Genomic DNA, 5,438 nt, shown 5'->3' with positions numbered 1-5,438 from the left:
ATCTATTTCCCATGAAGTGATGGGACCGGATGCCATGATCTTCGTTTTCTGAATGTTGAGCTTTAAGCCAAGTTTTTCACTCTCCACTTTCACTTTCATCAAGAGGCTTTGAATTCCTCTTCACTTTCTGCCACAAGGGTGGTGTCATCTGCATATCTGAGGTTATTGATATTTTTCCCGGCAATCTTGATGCCAGCTTGTGTTTCTTCCAGCCCAGCATTTCTCATGATGTACTCTGCATAGAAGTTAAATAAGCAGGGTGACAGTATCCAGCCTTGACGTACTCCTTTTCCTATTTGGAACCAGTCTGTTGTTCCATGTCCAGTTCTAACTGTTGCTTCCTGACCTGCATACAGATTTCTCAAAAAATCCTGGGTAATTTCATACTAAATAGGGGCATGTGATCGCTTCCTTCTTTTGAGCTAATCATCCCAGAGAGGGAATCACTCCTACTTTGTATCATTCCCCAGAGGTGAACTTCAACTTCTCCAGGAAAAGTGAGCACATTTTATTAACCTGCACCACATGAAGTTTGGGAGGTTTTTTGGTTAATAGACCAACAAGCTGTCATTGTAGAGAACAACTTCTAGCCTGTGGGCCTGGATAAAATTATAGAAATGGAGCTATCAGGGAAAATCTAAAAAGTGTGGCTCCACGTAAGAATTGTACGTATGGTTCTCTCTCTCTCTTTTTAACATCATATGTGTTTATACTTTCACTAAATTTCCAAATGTGTTAATTCAAATTAGTCTCCTAAGTATTCCCTTCTGTCGGTAGCATTTGGCTGTACAGTAAAATGAGCAGCTGCCACAAAGCATTCGCTAATGCTCCCTTCCTCAGAGGGAGATTAGTACAAATTTAAGTTTGTGTTAATCCCCACCTGCAGCACCATGGTCTCTGTTGGGTTTTGCTAAGTTTAAATAATTGCTACAAAAATAATTTGCTCTTATTTGCATAATATAGGACTGTAGCAACAGTTTCTGCACTATATTATTAACCTGTTTTGTGGTAAATGGTGTTTACTTATGGCCTTGGACATGTGGTATCTATTAAGTAACATCTCCAAGAATGGATGCTTTCTTACTTGTTAAATGGAAACCAAAATGTCAAAAATAATTTGGGGGAATGTAAAAGTAAATGGCAAATGCTGACAGTCATGAGGCTTACTGAAGTTACCAAAAATGCAGATTGCTTAGACATTAATAAAAAATAATAATAACAGCTTTTGAGGCTTGACTGGGACCATTTATGGCATGATTTCAACATCACTTAACATGACGCATTCATATTTTCCCAGTGCCATTTCCAATTACAGTACAATACAAATTTTATTAGTTGTCTAGTAATACTGTTGACTCATTGGAAAAGACTCTGATGCTGGGAGGGATTGGGGGCAGGAGGAGAAGGGGACGACAGAGAATGAGATGGCTGGATGGCATCACTGACTCAATGGACATAAGTCTGAGTGAACTCCAGGAGTTGGTGATAGACAGGGAGGCCTGGTGTGCTGCGATTCATGGGGTTGCAAAGAGTCGGACACGACTGAGCAACTGAACTGAAGTAATACTGTAGATAATTTAAAAAGGCAGTATATGCTTTTTAAAATAGGGACATTGATTCTAATTCTACAAGGCTTTGATTTAAGAAAAAAATTAATGAAACATTTTTATATAAGGGAAAAATAATTATCTTCCATGGTTTTATTATTGAGTTTTTCACTTTACTTCAATTGTCTTAAAAATGGTTTGTAATGGCCTAGCATGAACATAATGAACATGCATTAATTACAAAATGTTTTCAAATGTAAAGGATCAGGATTCATTTGGGAGATGAGTGTCAAGTACTTGGGCCCAAGAATAAACCTGGTATCTCACCAAATGTTTTCTGCTCTGAAAACTGGCATCTCCTGTGACTTCAGATCTCATATCAAAAATGTTCAGTCATTCTTCTCCAAGACCACACTGCTCAGAACTCAAGCAAAAATTTCTTCTTGGAAATTGTTCCGCTCAGTTTGACTACCTCATTAATAATCTGAAAGAATGATGGGAACAGAAACAATGTCAAAAAATGTTGGTACCACTGCTAAGTAAAAACTTTTGAGCTATATCACCACTCAGCCCTTAATGTGGGTTCCCAGGTGGCACCTGTCAATGCAGGAGATGCAAGAGACACAGGTTCGATCCCTGGGTTGGGAAGATCCCCTGGTGAAGAAAATGGCAACCCACTCCAGTATTCTTGCCTGGAAAATCTCATGGACAGAGAAGCTTGGTGGGCTACAGTCCATGGGGCCGCAAAGAGTCAGCATGACTGAGCACACACACAGCCCTTAACATAATGGAGTTTTGTAACAGAATTCCAATACTGAAGGAAGTCTGGAGAAGTACACTGTATCTATGGATAGGTAGAAGAAAGAACTAGGGGGAAAAAAAGAAAAAAAATCCTGAAACTTTGGATCTTTAATTCTCCAATTTTCATTGATAACTCATTAAAAAACCATTAGACATTTTTATCTTTATGTTTTATTTAATCAAACTAGTTTCAAAACTGAGTTTCCATCGTGCCAGGATGATGGAGGATTCAGCCTGAGATTTCCTGGTGCTTCCCCTACACAGAGGTGCCAGCACTGAGAAATGGGAACTCTCTTGCACCAGTGCTGACAGTTGCAACAGGCTGCTGCATGGCGGCCTTGAGGTCTTGTTGTTCTCAGGAGCTCTGGTGCTCCACTTGAGGCATCTTCAGAACAGCTGAGAAGCCGAGGATCTCAGTGAAGTACCAGAGGATTGTGTGATCTCTTGGGTTACAGAAATACCCCATATTTTTCTTGTTCTTAGAGGCACAACCCTCTCCCTTGCCCCCACGGGTTTCCAACACTGTACCTTCACTGATTTTAGGAGGAATCTGCTTTATGTATGTATGTAGCTTCTATTAGGTGGGTACTAATGGAATTGCAGTTTCAGACTGAATTTTAAATCATTATAACTGGGCTCAAACACATCTTTATTAATCAAAATAGGACCCATTACAATCAGTACATTTTTGCCAATGAGGAATAAGTTTGTTTATTCTGTAGAGTGAAAATCTGTGCTTTGAACTCTTGGAAAGCAATTTCTGCCTCCTGCTAGTTGTGGGAGCATTTTCCTTGCAAAAAGTTGTCAAGATACCTGAAGAAGTGGTAGTTGGTTGGTGAGAGGTTAGGTTAATATGGCGACTGGGGCAAAACTTCATAGCCCAATTCGTTCAAGTTTTGAACGGTTGGTTGTGTGATGTGCTATTGGGCATTGTCATGGAGAAGAATTGGGCCCATTCTGTGACTTATGACAGCTGCAGACATTGCAGTTTTTGGTGCATCCCATTGATTTGTTGAGCATACTTCTCAGATGTAATGGTTTCACCTGGATTTAGAAAGCTATTGTGGATCAGGCAGCAAACCACCAAACAGTGACCATGACATTTCTTTGGTGCAAGTTTGGCTTTGGGAAGTGCTTTGGAGCTTCTTCTCTGTCCAGCCACTGAGCTGGTCATCACCAGTTGTTGTGTGAAATCCACTTTTCATCGCACATCACAATCTGGTCAAGAAATGGTTCGTTGTTGCTTTGTAGAATAAGAGAAGATGAAAATTCAAAACAGTTATTTGATTGCAGTCAGCTCATGAAACACCCACTTACCGAGCTTTTTCACCTTTCTGCTGCTGCTAAGTCACTTCAGTCGTGCCCGACTCTGTGTGACCTCATAGATGGCAGCCCACCAGGCTCCCATGTCCCTGGGATTCTCCAGGCATTTCACTTTTCTAATTTGCTTCAAATGCCAAACAACAATAGAATGGTTGACATTGAGTTCTTCAGCAACTTCTCCTATCGTGAGAGGATCAGCCTTGATGATTGCTCTCAACTGGTCATTGTCAACTTCTGATGCCCAGCTACTTTGCTTCTCATCTTCAAGGCTCTTGTCTCCTTTGGAAAACTTCTTGAACCACTACTGAACTATGTTTGTTAGAATTTCTTGGGCCAAATACATCGTGGATGCTGCAAGTTGTCTCCTCTGCTTTACCACCCATTTTGAACACAAGAAAATAACTCTAATTTGCTTTTTGTCCAATATCATTTCCCTAGTCTAAAATACACATAAAATAAATAGCAAGTAGTAAGTCATTAGCAAAAAAACATAAAGTGAGAAATGTGCATTAAAATGATGTATTAAATAACCACATTTATTTAAGAATGTATTCCAATATCAAATGACAAAGTTCAACAATGCAAAATTGCAATTACTTAGGCACCAACTAATATTTTTCTGCTCTGCAAAAATATCCAAGGAAAGGAACAATAAATATCAGCTACCCACCTGGAATGAAGAGACTGGGAAATTTTTAGGGAGTGCAAATGCTCTATAACATAAAAAAAAAAAAAAAATTCTGCAATAAAAATGAGTTAAAAATGATTGCCAAAAAAGTTTGTCAGGAAATTTGAATTTTTATGGTAACTGAGCCAAAATTTGAAAATACTTCATCTTGCCCCTTCAATGCACATCATTCTAAGAAGTCTTAAAACATGTGATATATATATATCTATATAAATATATATAGATAGATAGATATATACTTTTTTCCCAACCATTTTTGTCTGATTTCCTATGAACTCAAACTAAAACTGACTTTCTCACTCTCTAGACTCTCCTCTCCAACCTCTCTCCAATCCAGTCACTTCTGTCTCATCTTGTCTTCACTGGGGACCGCAATGCTGAGATAAGTCCTGAGAAGGAGTACATCTTACATGTAGTGACTCTCAGTATTTCAGAAATACTGCTTGACAACAGCTAGATTCTGTCACTACATATTCCTCCTTGAGTCAGCTGGTGATGCTTTTCTCAGTGTACACTTGTTACTGGGTCCTCTTGATTTTACTTTTGTCTATGAATTTCTTTGTGTTGGCATTTTTATGATGCAGTGCTCGGGTGGCACTAGTGGTAAAGAACTCACCTGCCAATACAGGGGACATAGGAGATGTGGGTTTAATCCTGGGTCTGGAAGATCCCCTGGAGGAGGGCATGGCAACCCACTCCAGTATTCTTACCTGAGAATCCCGCAGACTGGCAGGCTACAGTCCACAGGGTCGCAGAGAGTCGGACATGACTAAAGCGACTTAGCATGGCTACCTTACAGCACTTCATCCAGAGCCTTCTCTTGAGAAATCTACCTGCCTACATGCAGATTTCCCTTCATTTCACCCAGTACAACATCACATGAGTCTTCTGACAATAGTTTTAAGTTGGTGTCCTTGGTCCTGTGCAGTAGTGTTCATTCTCTCTCGTCAGAAGGATGACTACCATGCTTTTCAGCGTGGCATTTTCCACCCTACAGAAATATGGACCCAACTGTCTTTTAACTTATTTCTTCTTATACCTCTTTTAAAAATTCAGTCAATCTAGGGATACCCTATGTT

At 39.7% G+C, this 5,438-nt stretch overlaps 1 pseudogene; it reads right to left on the bottom strand.

Moving 5' to 3' along the window:
- Positions 1–2,859: 2,859 nt before the first annotated feature.
- On the bottom strand, positions 2,860–4,101 carry LOC113891905 (annotated as a pseudogene).
- Positions 4,102–5,438: the final 1,337 nt, after the last annotated feature.

Source organism: Bos indicus x Bos taurus, chromosome 4 (genome assembly GCF_003369695.1).
Source record: "Bos indicus x Bos taurus breed Angus x Brahman F1 hybrid chromosome 4, Bos_hybrid_MaternalHap_v2.0, whole genome shotgun sequence".
NCBI lineage: Eukaryota > Metazoa > Chordata > Mammalia > Artiodactyla > Bovidae > Bos > Bos indicus x Bos taurus.
The sequence above is the reverse complement of the archived record's forward strand: the minus strand, read 5'-3'. Positions and strand labels throughout refer to the sequence as shown.